The sequence below is a fragment of the Mustelus asterias genome, chromosome 28, assembly GCF_964213995.1.
Source record: "Mustelus asterias chromosome 28, sMusAst1.hap1.1, whole genome shotgun sequence".
NCBI lineage: Eukaryota > Metazoa > Chordata > Chondrichthyes > Carcharhiniformes > Triakidae > Mustelus > Mustelus asterias.
Window position 1 is genome coordinate 22384844 of NC_135828.1, and position 19970 is coordinate 22404813.

The window sequence follows — 19970 nt, forward strand, 5'->3', positions numbered from 1 at the left end:
GCCCCAGAGAGAGATCCAGCACAGTGTGTCCCAGAGAGAGAGATCCAGCACAGTGTCCCAGAGAGAGATCCAGCACAGTGTGTCCCAGAGAGAGAGATCCTGTACAGTGTGTCCCAGAGAGAGAGATCCTGTACAGTGTGTCCCAGAGAGAGAGATCCTGTACAGTGTGTCCCAGAGAGAGATCCAGCACAGTGTGTCCCAGAGAGAGATCCAGCACAGTGTGTCCCAGAGAGAGATCCAGCACAGTGTGTCCCAGAGAGAGATCCAGCACAGTGTCCCAGAGAGAGATCCAGCACAATGTGTCTCAGAGAGAGATCCAGCACAGTGTGTCCCAGAGAGAGATCCAGCACAGTGTGTCCCAGACAGAGAGAGAGATCCAGCACAGTGTGTCCCAGAGAGAGAGATCCAGCACAGTGTCTCAGAGAGAGATCCAGCACAGTGTGTCCCAGAGAGAGATCCAGCACAGTGTGTCCCAGAGAGAGATCCAGCACAGTGTGTCTCAGAGAGAGATCCAGCACAGTGTGTCTCAGAGAGAGAGAGATCCAGCACAGTGTGTCCCAGAGAGAGATCCAGCACAGTGTGTCCCAGAGAGAGAGAGACATCCAGCACAGTGTGTCCCAGAGAGATATCCAGCACAGTGTGTCTCAGAGAGAGATCCAGCACAGTGTGTCTCAGAGAGAGATCCAGCACAGTGTGTCCCAGAGAGAGAGATCCAGCACAGTGTGTCCCAGAGAGAGAGAGAGAGATCCAGCACAGTGTGTCCCAGAGAGAGATCCAGCACAGTGTGTCCCAGAGAGAGATCCAGCACAATGTGTCTCAGAGAGAGATCCAGCACAATGTGTCTCAGAGAGAGATCCAGCACAGTGTGTCCCAGAGAGAGATCCAGCACAGTGTGTCCCAGACAGAGAGAGAGATCCAGCACAGTGTGTCCCAGAGAGAGAGATCCAGCACAGTGTCTCAGAGAGAGATCCAGCACAGTGTGTCCCAGAGAGAGATCCAGCACAGTGTGTCCCAGAGAGAGATCCAGCACAGTGTGTCTCAGAGAGCGATCCAGCACAGTGTGTCTCAGAGAGAGAGATCCAGCACAGTGTGTCCCAGAGAGAGATCCAGCACAGTGTGTCCCAGAGAGAGAGAGAGAGATCCAGCACAGTGTGTCCCAGAGAGATATCCAGCACAGTGTGTCTCAGAGAGAGATCCAGCACAGTGTGTCTCAGAGAGAGATCCAGCACAGTGTGTCCCAGAGAGAGAGATCCAGCACAGTGGGTCCCAGAGAGAGAGAGATCCAGCACAGTGTGTCCCAGAGAGAGATCCAGCACAGTGTGTCCCAGAGAGAGATCCAGCACAATGTGTCCCAGAGAGAGATCCAGTACAGTGTGTCCCAGAGAGAGATCCAGTACAGTGTGTCCCAGAGAGACATCCAGCACAGTGTGTCCCAGAGAGAGATCCAGCACAGTGTGTCCCAGAGAGAGATCCAGCACAGTGTGTCCCAGAGACAGAGATCCAGCACAGTGTGTCCCAGAGACAGAGATCCAGCACAGTGTGTCCCAGAGAGAGATCCAGCACAGTGTGTCCCAGAGAGAGATCCAGCACAGTGTGTCCCAGAGAGAGACCCAGCACAGTGTGTCCCTGAGAGAGAGATCCAGCACAGTGTGTCCCAGAGAGAGAGAGAGCCAGCACAGTGTGTCCCAGAGAGAGATCCAGCACAGTGTCTCAGAGAGAGATCCAGCACAGTGTGTCCCAGAGAGAGTTCCAGCACAGTGTGTCCCAGAGAGAGTTCCAGCACAGTGTGTCCCAGAGAGAGAGAGATCCAGCACAGTGTGTCCCAGAGAGAGATCCAGCACAGTGTGTCCCAGAGAGAGATCCAGCACAGTGTGTCCCAGAGAGAGATCCAGCACAGTGTGTCCCAGAGAGAGCGAGATCCAGCACAGTGTGTCCCAGAGAGAGAGATCCAGCACAGTGTGTCCCAGAGAGTGATCCAGCACAGTGTATCCCAGAGAGAGATCGAGCACAGTGTGTCCCAGAGAGAGATCCAGCACAGTGTGTCCCAGAGAGAGATCCAGCACAGTGTGTCCCAGAGAGAGATCCAGCACAGTGTGTCCCAAAGAGAGATCCAGCACAGTGTGTCCCAGAGAGAGAGATCCAGCACAGTGTGTCCCAGAGATACAGCACAGTGTGTCCCACAGAGAGAGATCCAGCACAGTGTGTCCCAGAGAGAGAGATCCAGCACAGTGTGTCCCAGAGAGAGAGATCCAGCACAGTGTGCCCCAGAGAGAGATCCAGCACAGTGTGCCCCAGAGAGAGATCCAGCACAGTGTGTCCCAGAGAGAGATCCAGCACAGTGTGTCCCAGAGAGAGATCCAGCACAATGTGTCCCAGAGAGATCCAGCACAGTGTGTCCCAGAGAGAGAACCCGCACAGTGTGTCCCAGAGAGAGATCCAGCACTGTGTGTCCCAGTGAGAGATCCAGCACTGTGTGTCCCAGAGAGCGATCCAGCACAGATGTGTCCCAGTGAGAGATCCAGCACAGTGTGTCCCAGAGAGAGAGATCCAGCACAGTGTGTCCCAGAGAGAGAGATCGAGCACAGTGTGTCCCAGGGAGAGAGATCCAGCAGTGTCCCAGAGGGAGATCCAGCACAGTGTGTCCCGGAGAGAGAGTGAGATCCAGCACAGTGTGTCCCAGAGAGAGATCCAGCACAGTGTGTCCCAGAGAGAGAGAGATCCAGCACAGTGTGTCCCAGAGAGAGATCCAGCACAGTGTGTCCCAGAGAGAGATCCAGCACAGTGTGTCCCAGAGAGAGAGATCCAGCATAGTGTGTCCCAGAGAGAGATCCAGCACAGTGTGTCCCAGGGAGAGAGATCCAGCAGTGTCCCAGAGAAAGATCCATCACAGTGTGTCCCAGTGAGAGATCCAGCACAGTGTGTCCCAGAGAGAGGTCCAGCACAGTGTGTCCCAGAGAGAGATCCAGCACAGTGTGCCCCAGAGAGAGAGATCCAGCACAGTGTGTCCCAGAGAGAGAGAGAGATCCAGTACAGTGTGTCCCAGAGAGAGGTCCAGCACAGTGTGTCCCAGAGAGAGAGATCCAGCACAGTGTTTCCCAGAGAGAGATCCATCACAGTGTGTCCCAGTGAGAGATCCAGCACAGTGTGTCCCAGAGAGAGATCCAGCACAGTGTGTCCCAGAGAGAGATCCAGCACAGTGTGTCCCAGAGAGAGATCCAGCACAGTGTGTCCCAGAGAGAGATCCAGCACTGTGTGTCCCAGAGAGAGATCCAGCACAGTGTGTCCCAGAGAGAGAGAGATCCAGCACAGTGTGTCCCAGAGAGAGATCCAGCACAGTGTGCCCCAGAAAGAGATCCAGCACAGTGTGTCCCAGGGAGAGAGATCCAGCAGTGTCCCAGAGAGAGATCCATCACAGTGTGTCCCAGTGAGAGATCCAGCACAGTGTGTCCCAGAGAGAGGTCCAGCACAGTGTGTCCCAGAGAGAGATCCAGCACAGTGTGTCCCAGAGAGAGAGAGATCCAGTACAGTGTCCCAGAGAGAGAGAGAGATCCAGCACAGTGTGTCCCAGAGAGAGAGAGAGATCCAGCACAGTGTGTCCCAGAGAGAGATCCAGCACAGTGTGTCCCAGAGAGAGAGAGATCCAGCACAGTGTGTCCCAGAAAGAGATCCAGCACAGTGTGCCCCAGAGAGAGATCCAGCACAGTGTGTCCCAGAGAGAGAGAGAGATCCAGCACAGTGTGTCCCAGAGAGAAATCCAGCACAGTGTGTCCCAGAGAGAGAGAGAGATCCAGCACAGTGTGTCCCAGAGAGAGATCCAGCACAGTGTGTCCCAGAGAGAGAGAGAGATCCAGCACAGTGTGTCCCAGAGAGAGATCCATCACAGTGTGTCCCAGTGAGAGATCCAGCACAGTGTGTCCCAGAGAGAGTTCCAGCACAGTGTGTCCCAGAGAGAGTTCCAGCACAGTGTGTCCCAGAGAGAGAGAGATCCAGCACAGTGTGTCCCAGAGAGAGATCCAGCACAGTGTGTCCCAGAGAGAGATCCAGCACAGTGTGTCCCAGAGAGAGATCCAGCACAGTGTGTCCCAGAGAGAGCGAGATCCAGCACAGTGTGTCCCAGAGAGAGAGATCCAGCACAGTGTGTCCCAGAGAGTGATCCAGCACAGTGTATCCCAGAGAGAGATCGAGCACAGTGTGTCCCAGAGAGAGATCCAGCACAGTGTGTCCCAGAGAGAGATCCAGCACAGTGTGTCCCAGAGAGAGATCCAGCACAGTGTGTCCCAAAGAGAGATCCAGCACAGTGTGTCCCAGAGAGAGAGATCCAGCACAGTGTGTCCCAGAGATACAGCACAGTGTGTCCCACAGAGAGAGATCCAGCACAGTGTGTCCCAGAGAGAGAGATCCAGCACAGTGTGTCCCAGAGAGAGAGATCCAGCACAGTGTGCCCCAGAGAGAGATCCAGCACAGTGTGCCCCAGAGAGAGATCCAGCACAGTGTGTCCCAGAGAGAGATCCAGCACAGTGTGTCCCAGAGAGAGATCCAGCACAGTGTGTCCCAGAGAGAGAGAGAGATCCAGCACAGTGTGTCCCAGAGAGAGATCCAGCACAGTGTGTCCCAGAGAGAGAGAGATCCAGCACAGTGTGTCCCAGAAAGAGATCCAGCACAGTGTGCCCCAGAGAGAGATCCAGCACAGTGTGTCCCAGAGAGAGAGAGAGATCCAGCACAGTGTGTCCCAGAGAGAGATCCAGCACAGTGTGTCCCAGAGAGAGAGAGAGATCCAGCACAGTGTGTCCCAGAGAGAGATCCAGCACAGTGTGTCCCAGAGAGAGAGAGAGATCCAGCACAGTGTGTCCCAGAGAGAGATCCATCACAGTGTGTCCCAGTGAGAGATCCAGCACAGTGTGTCCCAGAGAGAGGTCCAGCACAGTGTGTCCCAGAGAGAGTTCCAGCACAGTGTGTCCCAGAGAGAGAGATCCAGCACAGTGTGTCCCAGAGAGAGATCCAGCACAGTGTGTCCCAGAGAGAGATCCAGCACAGTGTGTCCCAGAGAGAGATCCAGCACAGTGTGTCCCAGAGAGAGCGAGATCCAGCACAGTGTGTCCCAGAGAGAGAGATCCAGCACAGTGTGTCCCAGAGAGTGATCCAGCACAGTGTATCCCAGAGAGAGATCGAGCACAGTGTGTCCCAGAGAGAGATCCAGCACAGTGTGTCCCAGAGAGAGATCCAGCACAGTGTGTCCCAGAGAGAGATCCAGCACAGTGTGTCCCAAAGAGAGATCCAGCACAGTGTGTCCCAGAGAGAGAGATCCAGCACAGTGTGTCCCACAGAGAGAGATCCAGCTCAGTGTGTCCCAGAGAGAGAGATCCAGCACAGTGTGTCCCAGAGAGAGAGATCCAGCACAGTGTGCCCCAGAGAGAGATCCAGCACAGTGTGCCCCAGAGAGAGATCCAGCACAGTGTGTCCCAGAGAGAGATCCAGCACAGTGTGTCCCAGAGAGAGAGAGAGATCCAGCACAGTGTGTCCCAGAGAGAGATCCAGCACAGTGTGTCCCAGAGAGAGAGAGATCCAGCAGTGTGTCCCAGAAAGAGATCCAGCACAGTGTGCCCCAGAGAGAGATCCAGCACAGTGTGTCCCAGAGAGAGAGAGAGAGATCCAGCACAGTGTGTCCCAGAGAGAGATCCAGCACAGTGTGTCCCAGAGAGAGAGAGAGAGATCCAGCACAGTGTGTCCCAGAGAGAGATCCAGCACAGTGTGTCCCAGAGAGAGAGAGAGATCCAGCACAGTGTGTCCCAGAAAGAGATCCAGCACAGTGTGCCCCAGAGAGAGATCCAGCACAGTGTGTCCCAGAGAGAGAGATCCAGTACAGTGTCCCAGGGAGAGAGATCCAGCACAGTGTGTCCCAGAGAGAGAGATCCAGCACAGTGTCCCAGAGAGAGAGATCCAGCACAGTGTGTCCCAGAGAGAGATCCAGCACAATGTGTCCCAGAGAAAGAGAGAGATCCAGCACAGTGTGTCCCAGAGAGAGAGATCTCAGCACAGTGTGTCCCAGAGAGAGAGATACAGCACAGTGTGTACCAGAGAGAGATCCAGCACAGTGTGTCCCAGAGAGAGAGAGAGATCCAGCACAGTGTGTCCCAGAGAGAGAGAGAGATCCAGCACAGTGTGTCCCAGAGAGAGATCCAGCACAGTGTGTCCCAGAGAGAGAGAGAGATCCAGCACAGTGTGTCCCAGAGAGAGATCCAGCACAGTGTGTCCCAGAGAGAGATCCAGCACAGTGTGTCCCAGAGAGAGAGATCCAGTACAGTGTCCCAGAGAGAGATCCAGCACCGTCTATCTTCATCTGATGCCGAATACCGTGTGCATTTCGAACGTTAAAGGTTAAAAAGGGTCCACATTGGAACAAAAAACGCTTCACAAATGGCATTCAGGTTGTTGCGAGGGATGCAGAGAAATTAATTGTACCCCCACCAGTGCCACCAATAATTACGCAGCTTCATGTTTTGCTGAATCGTTCTCTCAGCTAACCACCCGACGTATCGTAGTTGTGGGATTTATGCCCACATCACCCACGCCATATGGAGAGTTATCACCTGTGTTTACTCTATGACCTCTTGATTCAGAGGTCACACCCCACTTGAGATTTGAGCACAAGCTCTGGGTGGCTCTCCCACCTGTACTGCGGAGTGCTTCGCATCTCCTGGGTGAAAATTTAACCGGGAACCCCTTCTGCCCATTCAGGTATTCTGAGAGTCATAAACAGAGTCAGAGAGGCTCAGTTTTCACCACTAAGCTCGTCCCAATTACCCGCATTTGGCCTCAATATCCATTGGCCTTACTTGTCCATGCCACCTTTTGTTTTTAACCCTGAAACAATTGCCTGCATTTGGCCCATATCCCTCTATACCCATCTTACCCATGTCACTGTCTAAATGCTTTTTAAAAGACAAAATTGTACCCACCTCTACTCCCACCTCTGGCAGCTTGTTCCAGACACTCACCACCCTGAGTGAAAAAATTGCCCCTCTGGACCCTTTTGTATCTCTCCCCTCTCACCTTAAACCTATGCCCTCTAGTTTTAGACTCCCCTACCTTTGGGAAAAGATGTTGACTATCTAGCTGATCTATGCCCCTCGTTCTTTTATAGACCTCTATAAGATCACCCCTAAGCCTCCGACGCTCCAGGGAAAATAGTCCCAGTCTATCCAGCCTCTGCTTATAACTCAAACCATCAAGTCCTGGCAGCATCCTCGTAAATCTTTTCTGCACCCTTTCTAGTTTAATAATAACCTTTCTATAATAGAGACTTAGGAGAGCTTTCTCTGCTGTCCAGACCAATATTTATTTCTCAGCCAGCACCGTCAGGATGGATCATCTGCACTTTTGGTTCTATGTGGGGGTTTGCTGCGTGGGGATTGGCTGCTACTTCTCAGAAATTACAATAGCGATCACACAGCAGGAAGTACTGAATTAGTTGGGTGGTACTTAGGGGGCGTCCTGAAGTCACGAAAGGTGCTACAGAAATGCAAGTCTTTCTTTCAGAAAAAGTGTTCCATATGTAACATACCCAAAGTTAAAGCAGTCCTGGGCCCTTCACTCACAGTGAGTTGTGCATATGGTTTGTTAACCAGCCAGATGTGGCAGCCATTTTGCAGGGATCATGCAAACAGCAGTGAGCTACCAATCAGTCTGTTTTTGGTGATAATCGAGTGAGGAAAGTTAGACCCCACAGAGAATTCCCCCCTACCCCGACCATCTTCTGTCAGTCCAAAGATGTGCGGGTTCAGTTGATTGGCCAAAAATTGCCCCTTAATGTCCCGGGATGCGTAGGTTAGAGGGATTAGCGGGTAAATATGTAGGGGTAGGGCCTGGGTGGGATTGTGGTCGGTGCAGACTCGATGGGCCAAAATGGCCTCTTTCTGCACTGTAGGGTTTCTATGTTAAGTTGCCTTGAAACATTTGTGTTCACCTCAACCACCAGAACAGGAGACTGGCTCCTCAATTCCATGTTGCACTAACACCTTTTGATTTGATTTGATTTATTATTGTCGCATGAAAAGTATTGTTCCTTGCGCGCTATACAGACAAAACATACCATTCATAGAGAAGGAAACGAGAGAGTGCAGAATGTAGTGTTACAGTCATAGCGAGGGTGTAGAGAAAGATCAACTTATTATAAGGTAGGTCCATTCAAAAGTCTGATGGCAGCAGGGAAGAAGCTCTTCTTGAGTCGGTTGGTACGTGACCTCAGACTTTTGTATCTTTTTCCCAACGGTAGAAGGTGGAAGAGAGAATGTCCGGGGAGCGTGGGGGTCCTTAATTATGCTGGCTGCTTTGCCGAGGCAGCGGGAAGCATAGACAGAGTCAATGGATGGGAGGCTGGTTTGCGTGATGGATTGGGTACATTCACAACCCTTTGTAGTTTCTTGCAGTCTTGGGCAGAGCAGGAGCCATACCAAGCTGTGATACAACCAGAAAGAATGCTTTCTATGGTGCATCTGTAGAAGTTGGTGAGAGTTGTAGCTGACATGCTAAATTTCCTTAGCCTTCTAAGAAAGTAGAGGCGTTGGTGGGCTTTCTTAACAATAGTTTCGGCATGGGGGGGACCAGGACAGGTTGTTCCATGTTGCGGTGCTCCTGCTGTGATGGAACTATTAACTGAAATGATGGAATGGGGACAGAGAGGGCCAGTGCTACGTCACTCAGCAAAGGACAATGTTATTCGGAAGAATCAGGCAACAGAGGGACAACTGAAGAGATATGGTCAGATTACATATCCCAGAAGAAGAATTATACCATACAGTGAGGTGTTCAAAATCAGATTTTATATTTCAAGTTATCTTCAGCGTCATAATGTAGTCTGGAAGCAACCTTTTTATGTGGGTGTCGCTGGCTAGGCCAGCATTTATTGCCCATTTCTAGACTTAAATATATACTTAAATACCAGTAACACAGTATTACCTCATACAGACCACCAACCAGAAATTCTTGACTTGGCCATCATGGTATGATGAGATGAGGACAGTGGCTCAGTGGTTAGCACTGCTGCCTCACAGCGCCAGAGACCCGGGTTCAATTCCCGGCTTGGGTCACTGTCTGTGTGGAATCTGCACGTTCTCCCCGTGTCTGCATGGGTTTCCTCCGGGTTCTCCGGTTTCCTCCCACAGTCTGAAAGACGTGCTGGTTAGATGCATTGGCCGTGCTAAATTCTCCCTCAGTGTACCCGAACAGGCGCCGGAGTGTGGCGACTAGGGGATTTTCACGGTAACTTCATTGCAGTAAGCCTACTTGTGACACTAAAAAAAACTTAAATAAAAGACTTTAAACCATTACAAATAGACTTTAGTAGGTGGGGGGGGGGAATTGGCTTTCCCTGGTTCCTCAGCTGTAAGGGCGCTGTGTCGTATATGGAACTGAACTGAACCCTGGGTTCAGTCTGTGGGGTGTGTGAGTTAGCTAATCTCAGCCACGGCAGAGCAATTGTCCACATTATCCTTGCCGCTCAAATTTCCGCTCCCCCCGCATTGCACATCAGCCCCACTATCAAACTTTGTGCCCGAGAGCATGTGTGGCAAGGGCAGGATTGTGTTGTGAAGCTCCCTCTCATATCCTAGAATCCCTACAGTGCAGAAGGAGGCCATTCGGCCCATCAAACCTGCACCGACCACAATCCCACCCAGGCCCTATTCCTCTAACCCCACATATTTACCCTAGCTTGTCCCCCTGCCACCAGGGTCAATTTACCGTGGCCAATCCACCTAACCTACACAACCTACACGACTGTGGGAGGAAACCGGGGCACCCGGAGGAAACCCACGCAGACACGGGGAGAACGTGCAAACTCCACACAAACTCCACACAGACAGTGACCCGAGGCCTGAATTCAATCCGGGTCCCTGGCGCTGTGAGGCAGCAGTGCTAATCACGGTGCCACCCTGGGTGCCACCGTGCCTCTCCGACAATGCAGATAGTCTTTAGAGACCATCACAGGAAGAATATCCAGCGATGCTGGAGCCTTTTACGGGCTCTCTGGGACGTTCCATCTGAAGGATAATGCAGAAGAACATTGGGGAAGGCAAAATATCCATGAACAGGGAGACCAACTCTCCCTGAAAATTGGAACTTGGGAGAAAAAGAGCACTGGAGAAACTGATGCATTCATGTCAGAAGAAGCGGTAATGCCGGATTGAGAGAGAGAACGCGGTGAATTTATGAGCTGAGGATAGAGGGGTGCATGTACCGCTCGCAGCAGATACAGAAACGTGTCTGGTAACGATGCCGGGAATTCATTCAAACAGACTGTGACATTAGTAAATTATTTACAGCTGACAACACTCCGAGAAGGTGGGGAGGCAGCTCGATAAAATGCAAGCAGTATGCCAGCGGAACGTGGCGAATTCCCAGACAGGGTCCCAAGTGTGGGGCTCGAATTTGCTGCACAGTATATAGTTCTGTCACTCAGTCAGTCTCGGTACTTAGATATGGGGTACAGAGCAAACGGAAGAGTTACTTTCGAACTGTGATGGGTCATTGGTGAAGTGTAATTTAAGGCTGAATATTTGAAGTGATTGATTCAAATATTTGATTTGATTTATTATTGTCACATGTATTGGGATACAGTGAAAAATCTTTGGGTCAGGTTGAAAAACCTGTCCTCTATTTACACCGGTTTTGGCAACATGGCTGGAAAATCCGACTCATCACAAAAGCAAGTGATATACTCCCCACCGCCGGAGCTGTGGTGAGCTGATAGCAGAGAAGCATAATGCATACCCGATGTTTACCTCTTGCTCTCCTCAACGTCTCCAGACGCCTGTCTCTGTTTGCTCCTCACCTCTTGACCTGACCCCATTTCAGTTCACACTCTGGCTTCGTAAGTAGATTTCTGTGAGCCCCGATTAGAGGAGAGCGCCTTCCTCAACCTCAGGACGTCTCGAAGCACTTCACAGTCAAAAATGATAATACCTTGCTGGAGTGCAGCCACTGTTGTAAGGTCGGAAATGCAGCCGCCAAATCGTGTACCACAAGCACCCGCACATGGCAATGAGATAATCTATTTTGGTGAGGTTGGCCGTGAGATAAATATTGGCCAGGAAATCATGGGGAATCTCCCCTGCCCCCGCATCAGATAGCGCCACGCAATGTTTCACTTTCCACTTGATACAGCAGGTAATGTCCCTGTTTGATGTCCCCCCCCCTGGTCCCACTTGAATGCCCGGGACTTCACCTGAATGGGATTTGTTGAGTGGGGAAGGGAGTGTGGGCTTCAGTCCCTGAGCGGGGCAGGGTGAGCATCAGCTGCTGAGCTGGATGGCTAGGTGTGAGCTTGAGAGTTATGAGAAGTGCTTAAACTGCAAGGTTTGAAAAAACACCTACCTTTGCAAAGGCTCTTTTTTTTTGCAGCAACCATCAAAGATCTGTCCATAAGACCCCACCGTTGGGAAAAAAAATCCTAGGATTTAAAGGGACTTCGCAGCTTTTAGCATTGATGTAGTGGCATTGCCGCTGGATTAGTAATCCAGAGACTCAGGGTAAAGCTCTGGGGACAAGAACTAGGGGGCATAGCCTCAAAATACGGGGGAGTCAATTTAGAACAGAGTTGAGGAAGAACTTCTTCTCCCAGAGGATAGTGAATCTTTGGAATTCTCTGCCCAATGAAGCAGTAGAGGCTACCTCGTTAAATGTGTTTAAGTCACAGATAGATAGATTTTTAACCATTAAGGGAATTAAGGGTTATGGGGAGCGGGCGGGTAAGTGGAACTGAACCCACTATCAGATCAGCCATGATCTTATTGAATGGCGGAGCAGGCTTGAGGGGCTAGATGGCCTACTCCTGCTCCTATTTCTTATGTTCTTATGACCCAGGCTCGAATCCCACCACAGCAGATGGTGAAATTTGAATTCAATTAACTCGGAAATTAAAAATCTAATAATGATCATGAAACTGATTGTCAAAGAAACCCATCTGGTTCACTAATGTCCCTTAGAGAAAGGAATCTGCCATTTTTACCTGATCTTTTATCCTTACCTGGTTTAGCCTACATGTGACTCCAGACCCACAACAATGTGGGTGACTCGTAAATGCCTCTGAAATGGCCTAGCAAACCACTCAGTTCAAGGGAAATTAGGGATGGGCAATAAATTCTGGCCCAGCCAGCGATGTCCAAATTCCATGAATGAATTTTATTTATTTAGTGAATGTGAAGTCCCTAAACCCAGCAGTTTCTTCCGGTCCTGCTGTGTTGAGTGTGGATAGGCCTCCCTGAGTCTGTGGATTGGACACTCAGTGGTTAGCACTGCTGCCTCACGGCGCCAGGAACCTGGGTTCAATTCCCGGTTTGGGTCACTGTGCGGAGTCTGCACGTTCTCCCCGTGTCTGCGTGGGTTTCCTCCCACAGTCCGAAAGACATGCTGGTTAGGTGCATTAGCCATGCTGAATTCTCCCTCAGTGTTACCCAAACAGGCGCCAGAGTGTGGCGGTGAGAGGATTTTCACAGTAACTTCATTGCAGTGTTAATGTAAGGCTATTTGTGACACTAATTAATAGTAAATAAATAGTTTGCTCTCTCTCACGGGCACATAGGGTGCTGGCACTGATGTCACATCTGTGCAGGTTGGCCAAGCAGGGGCCGTGGCTTGTCCTGAACCTGTTGAGAGTGGACCACTCTTTCCTTGGAAGGTTGAAACCAGGCGGCTGTTGGGTTGGGTTCGAGACCGGGTACTTGTTTGCCGTATCCAGTGATTTCCCATTCATTGGTCCAGGTGAAATTTGCATTGAAGTCCTGTGTGGGAGGGTCTTGACAGATCGGCCTTCTTGATGGGCGTCGTACCTTGGGTGGGCTGAATTGATTAGCATGAAGTTTGGGGTGGGGGTGAGGGTCATTGCGAACTTTTCCTATCATTTTGTGGAGGGTTGCAAGCCGGCAGATATGTGGGGGACTGATGTTTGCCAGGGCAGGGAGCCAAGGGAGTGGTGTTGAGCATAGTGTTCCAATGATGATGCGCATGGTAGCATTGACCTGGGTGTGTGTGTGTTGCGCGAGCGCTGTGTCTTGTGCGCGTGTGTGTGATTCCAAAGGAAACTTCATGAGAAGAGTCCACACAAGGAATCCTAGTCACAGTCCCAAAGCCAAAAGAAACAATGAATGAATACAAAGAGTGTTGTTCTCTGCGGAACCGTTTGCCCTGCGTTTTTTGTTTCCTTCTAAGCGCTGAATGTCAAATTATAATGGTTTAGCTGAGATGCGATAGCAGTGATTTATGGCTGCAATTACACTGCAGATTTACTGTCAGCATGAAGCCTTTTCAGCTTTGTGCCCATGCTAAACTAGTGCGGCATCAATCTGAACCTGACTCCAGATCAATGTACTCACAATTGATCCCACTTATTTATGATTTGACTACTTGTGGAGATAAGAGGCGCAAATCTGATGACACCAATAGCTTAATGCTGGATAACATGAAGCCTGTTGCTGCACTTTGCATTTTATTCCAAAATTGTACCTTACGTGCCTTGAAGTCAAGTCATACAGTACAGAAAAGGACCTTCAGCCCATCGAGTCTGCACCGACAATATCTACCACCAAAGGCGCACGCAGTAGAAAGCTCAGACACAGTTACAAGGATTCTCCTGCCTATATAGTTTGCTGTGTGTATTCTGTGAGCACTGGCCTATATTACTTATAGTCCTGATGTGGAGATGCCGGCGTTGGACTGGGGTAACTTATAGTCCGTCAGCTAGGCTATACTTCCTAGTTTTATCTGTTCTCATTGGAAGTGAATGTTAGGTGCGCAAGTATTTTACATGATTATGTTGTTATTTCAGTGATTCTGGCAACACACATCCGTCATTCCACTGAACCTCAAAAAATGGGTGATTCTCTATGGATTGATATTATCGGAACCTGTGAAGTTGCTTGGTACTGCACAGAGAACAATGTCCTTGTCTCTTGCTGTTAGCTTAGGGTGCGTCTCCACAACAGCATTCATGCAAGGCAGTTTTGCTTAGATCACTGGTACCACTCTCATCTTCACATCAGAGAGCTATAAAGTCATCGAGGTTTACAGCATGGAAACAAGCCCTTCGGCCCAACCTGTCCATGCTGCCCTTTTTTTAGTCCCAATTGCCCACGTTTGGCCCCTATCCCTCTATACTCATCTTACCCATGTAACTATCTAAATGCTTTTTAAAAGACAAAATTATACCCGCCTCTACTACTACCTCTGGCAGCTTGTTCCAGACACTGTGTGTGAAAAAATTGCCCTTCTGGACCCTTTTGTATCTCTCCCCTCTCACCTTGAACCTATGCCCTCTCGTTTTAGACTCCCCTCCCATTTGGAAAATATGTTGACTATCTATCTTATCTATGCCTCTCATTATTTTATAGACCTCTATAAGATCACCTCTAAGCCTCCTACGCTCCAGAGGAAAAAGTCCCAGTCTTTCCAGTGTTTCCTTCTATCTCAAACCATCAAGTCCCGGTAGCATCCTAGCAAATCTTTTCTGCAGTCTTTCTAGTTTAATAATATCCTTTCTAAAACATGGTGACCAGAACTGTACACAGTATTCCAAGTGTGGCCTTACCAGTGTCTTAGACAACTTCAACAAGACGTCCCAACTTCTGTATTCAATGTTCTGACCAATGAAACCAAGCATGCTGAATGCTTTCTTCAACACCCTGTCCACCTGTGACTCCACTTTCAAGGAGCTATGAACCTGTACCCCTAGATCTCTTTGTTCTGCAACTGTCCCCAACGCCCTACCATTAACTGAGTAAGTCCTGCCCTGGATCAATCTACCAAAATGCATCACCACGCATTGAAGTGCCTCCCTTGGGTTCGAACCCAAAATCTTGATGGACGGTGGGTACAGTGCTGAAGGACCAATGTCTTTCAGAGCAGGTATTAAACCGAGGCTGCATCTGCTTGTTTGGAATCCCTCTAAACTTTTCAGAATGAAAGCAGTGTTTTCCCAGCGACCTGGCCAATATTTGTCCTTGAGCTAAGACCAGCAAAACTGACTCATTGGCCATTCATCTCTCTGTGGTTTGTGGACCTTGGCGTGTGCAGATTAGCTGGTGAGTTTACATTTCAGAAGTGCCAGCGAAGGACTGGCGGCGGGGGTGCGCGAAAGGCAGCACGATGTATTGAGGTGTTGGTTGGGAATCTGGGGTCGGGTCCTAACCTGTCACCAGGGCAAATGGGATTGGCACTCCCTGCAGGAATGGGCCTTTCAGCACTTGCGGATTTTACCTGATTCATGCTGCACAAGTTTAGCATTGATGCTAACAGGAAACTGCTTTAGGTCAATAGTAAACATGTAGCACAAGTACTGCTGTAAATCACTGTTGTAGCACCTGCTTCTCTCAGTAATAGAAATGGCATCAGTAAGACCATAGGGGAACCATACTCCAGTCGTTCAATAGGAACAAGGTTACACTTGGCCTGAGTATTCATTTTAACAGGTGTTATTTTAAATGGGTAACCTCAGTTTAAAGTTTATTAGTGTCACTACTAGGCTTACATAAACTCTACAATGAAGTTACTGTGAAAATCCCCGAGTCGCCACACTCCGGCGCCTGTTCAGGTACACTGAGGGAGAATTTAGCACCTAACCAGCACGTCTTTCAGACTATTGGAGGAAACCGGAGCACCCGGAGGAAACCCACGTAGACATGGGGAGAACGTGCAGACTCCGCACAGACGGTGACCCAAGCCGGGAATCGAACCCAGGTCCCTGGCTTCGTGAGGCAGCAGTGCTAACCACTGTGCCATCCATTCGGCCCATCGAGTCTGCACCGAAAGTGCATCCCACCCAGGCCCATCCCCGTAACCTCACATATTTAGCTTCGCCAATCCACTCTTGTGTCACAATTACAGCAGTCGAAGTCTCGGCCATGGTTCCCACGTGCTGAAATGAATGAGCTGGGATGGTTGCAGGGCTCCAGTTACTGTCCACTGTGGCTGACTACACAGAAGGAGGCCATTCGGCCCTTTCCGGGTGCTCTAGTTTCCTCCCACAGTCCGAAGATGTGCAGGTTAGTTTGATTGGTCATGCTAAATTGTTCCTTAGTGTCCCAAGTAGCTGGGTAAGGCATGGGGTCACAGGGATAGGGTGGGGGATGGGCTTGGTAAGGTGCTCTGTCAGAGAGTCAGTACAGACTTGATGGACCGAATGGCCTCCTTTTGCACTGTGGGGATTCTACAATTCTGTGACTGAAGTGATTTGCATGTTAAGCAAGGGCAAGTGAAGTGGGGAGCATACTGATTGCTCACAATATTGACTGTGAGAACCGTGCACCCAAAGTGTAAATATATTTTTGTTTTCACCATTTGACATTGATGACAGTTCTATTGATATATAAATGATGAAGCATTTTCTGCAACTCGTTATGAAATATTTGGCGTGTATTAAATGTATTTGATCTTATTCAGGGGGTCATGGTTAGTGGACAAGCCCGGTTTCCATCTTGCGGCCCACTGAGATGAGAGAGGGCCACTCATGCAGCTCATTCACTAGCCCAGGGGTGGCACAGTGGTTAGCACTGCTGCCTCACAGCGCCAGAGACCTGGGTTCGACTCCCGGCTTGGGTCACTGTCTGTGCGGAGTCTGCATGTTCTCCCCCTGTCTGCGTGGGTTTCCTCTGGGTGCTCCGGTTTCCTCCCACAATCCGAAAGACGTGCTGGTTAGGTGCATTGCTAAATTCTCCCTCAGTGTAATCGAACAGGCGCCGGAGTGTGGCGACTAGGGGATTTTCACACTAACTTCATTGCAGTGTTAATATAGGCCTACTTGTGACACTAATAAATAAACTTTTAACTTAGGTTGCCCGTCACTGGGTTAGAATGTGGAACTCACGACCACAAGGAATATTTAAGGCAAAATGCACCAATCCATTTAAGAGAAAGCTGAATAAGTACACGAGGAATTGAAGGATATACAGATGGGGTGAGATGAAGAAAGGGGGTCTTCTCGATGATGAACCCCAGCAATGGACCGGTTGGGCCAAATAGCCCCCAGAAAGGGATGGTATCGGAGCAGAACAAGTTATTACAATTGGCAGTAGTCTATCCCAATGATCATCCATTTTGCACACTGTTCGTGTTTACAATGAAGGCTTCGGACAGCAATTCAAAGATTCCATGTGGAACAGGTTCAAACTTTATTTAAATATGAAAATAGAGTGTGGATGTCCTGCTTGGAATCTATTAACTTCTCTACAGGGATGGTGTGCAGAACAAATGACACTAAGGAGGGCGGCACAGTGGTTAGCACTGCTGCCTCACAGCGCCAGGGACCCAGGTTCAATTCTGACCTTGGGTAACTGTGTGGAGTTTGCACATTCTCCCTATGTCTGCGTGGGTTTCCTCCGGGTGTTCCGGTTTCCTCCCACAGTCCAGAGGACGTGCTGGTTAGGTGCATTGGCCGTGCTAAATTCTCCCTCAGTGTACCCAAACTGGTGCCGGAGTGTGGCCACTCGGGCATTTTCACTGTAACTTCATAGCAGTGTTAATGTGACACTAATAAATAAACTTAACTGGTCTCGCATTAACCTTGGTTGTTGCTAGCCCCTTTTCACTAAGGCTGTAACAATTATCAGTTTGCAGTACTTGGCTATAATTAGTTTCCAGTTTTGGTCCATTTTGCTTGGTGTATTTGCTGTTTTAAAAAGTCTCCTGATCTCCTCCGTTCTTTCACCCTCCTTCATAGTGCAGGGGTGCCAGAGTTATATAATCACCAATTTAAATTGTCTCTTTGTGGCTTCATCATTTCTTACATTCTAACGTGGCTTTATGTTGACCAGTCTTTTCTCATACTCTTATCCCGTCTAATTTCCGTTTTTGCTTCCCGTCTGCTTTTGGGATCATTCTTGGTTTTGTATTTTTGCTGCAAGCACTAACTTTATCATATTGTTGCTAATCTCCCCAATCACTCAAAAAAGTTCTAGCTATTGTCGCAACCCTTTTACTCACACTGTTCCCCCCCCCCCTCCCCCTCTAGGCCCCTTTCCATCCCTTTGAAATGTACTCTAGCAATCTTGTTTTGATTTCACATTTTCTCCCCGCTGAACTTCTGCCCGACTTCATTTCTTGCTCCAAGGTTTTAAGTTGTTCCTCCCAGTGCTTATAATCTGGGTTGCCGCTGAACAACTTACAAAAGTGAACCCTCGTCGGTCCCTTTGAAATTTTTAATCAAGTCACCTCAAAGTCTTTCCCAAAGAAAACAAACACCCCCCCCGAAACTTTTCCGATAACTAAAATCCCTGATAATGAGTCATCGCTGTTGCTCACCTCTCTAGCCTCTGAAGGATAACAACAGCTTTCGATGCATGTTTGAGTTTTGACTGCTGAAGAATGTCTGATTTATTGCCAGCTGCACTGCTTCTTGCCTCAGCTTTGCGAATGATTAACAGGGGTGCAATTTGTTTTCATGCATTTGATCTGTTCCCCATAGCTGTTCAATTTGGAATTGAATATGGGCCGGCAGCTAGAACATAAGAACTAGGAGTAGGCAGGCGTTCAGCCCCTCGGGTCTGCTCCGCCATTCAATACAACCATGGCTAATCTCACCTTAGCCTCAACTCCACTTTCCTGCCCAATCTGCATTCAGGCAAAGTGTCTTTATGCCAGCCTTTATCTGGACCCGGTTTGTTGAAGCGCTACTAACTTTGGTAGGAATAACAGATGTGTTGAGTATAGGGCTAACGGGAGGACTTTGAATAGTGTGGAGGAGCAGAGGGATCTAGGTGTATGTGTGCATAGATCCCTGAAAGTTGGGAATCAAGTAGATAAGGTTGTTAAGAAGGCATATGGTGTCTTGGCGTTTATTGGTAGGGGGATTGAATTTAGGAGTCGTAGCGTTATGTTGCAACTGTACACAACTCTGGTGCGGCCGCACTTGGAGTACTGTGTGCAGTTCTGGTCCCCACATTACAGGAAGGATGTGGAGGCTTTGGAGAGGGTGCAGAGGAGGTTTACCAGGATGTTGCCTGGTATGGAGGGGAGATCCTATGAGGAGAGGCTGAGGGATTTGGGATTGTTTTCGCTGGAAAGGCGGCGGCTAAGAGGGGATCTTATTGAAACATATAAGATGATTAGAGGTTTAGATAGGGTGGATAGTGATAGCCTTTTTCCTCTGATGGAGAAATCCAACACGAGGGGGCATGGCTTTAAATTGAGGGGGGGTAGTTATAGAACCGATGTCAGGGGTAGGTTCTTTACCCAGAGGGTGGTGAGGGATTGGAATGCCCTGCCAGCATCAGTAGTAAATGCGCCTAGTTTGGGGGCGTTTAAGAGATCCGTAGATAGGTTCATGGACGAAAAGAAATTGGTTTAGGTTGGAGGGTCACAGTTTTTTTTTTTAACTGGTCGGTGCAACATCGTGGGCCGAAGGGCCTGTTCTGCGCTGTAATGTTCTATGTTCTATGTTCTATAACCCTTCATCCCATTGCAAATTAAAAATCTGTCTATCTCCTCCTCACATTTACTCAATGGCCTTGTATCCCCCGCTCTCTCTCCACAGATTCACCACCCTTTGAGAGAATAATTTCTCCTCATCTCTGCTTTAAATCTGCCACCCCTTAGAAAACTATTCAAAATTGCCCGGTGGTACAGTGCTTAGCACTGTTGCCTCACAGCGCCGGGGACCCGGGTTCGATTCCCGGCTTGGGTCACTGTCTGTGTGGAGTTTGCACGTTCTCCCTGTGTCTGTGTTGGGTTTCCTCCGGGTGCTCCGGTTTCCTCCCACAGTCCAAAGATGTGCAGGCTAGGTGGATTAGTCATGCTATATTCTCCCTCCGTGTACCCGAACAGGCACAGGAGTGTGGCAACTAGGGGATTTTCACAGTAACGTCATTGCAGTGTTAATGTAAGCCTATTTGTGACTAATAAATAAAAACTTTAAACTTTACAAGAGGAAACATCTGCTGTACGTCTACTTTGTCAATGCCATTTATCATCTTACAGAAACATAGGAG

The 19970-nt window shown here is 49.4% G+C and overlaps 1 protein-coding gene across 1 annotated transcript in view; it reads left to right on the top strand.

The window, feature by feature from the left end:
• hif1an (hypoxia inducible factor 1 subunit alpha inhibitor) overlaps positions 1-19970 on the top strand; it is a 65975-nt gene that overhangs the window by 915 nt on the left and 45090 nt on the right. The window lies entirely within an intron of this gene.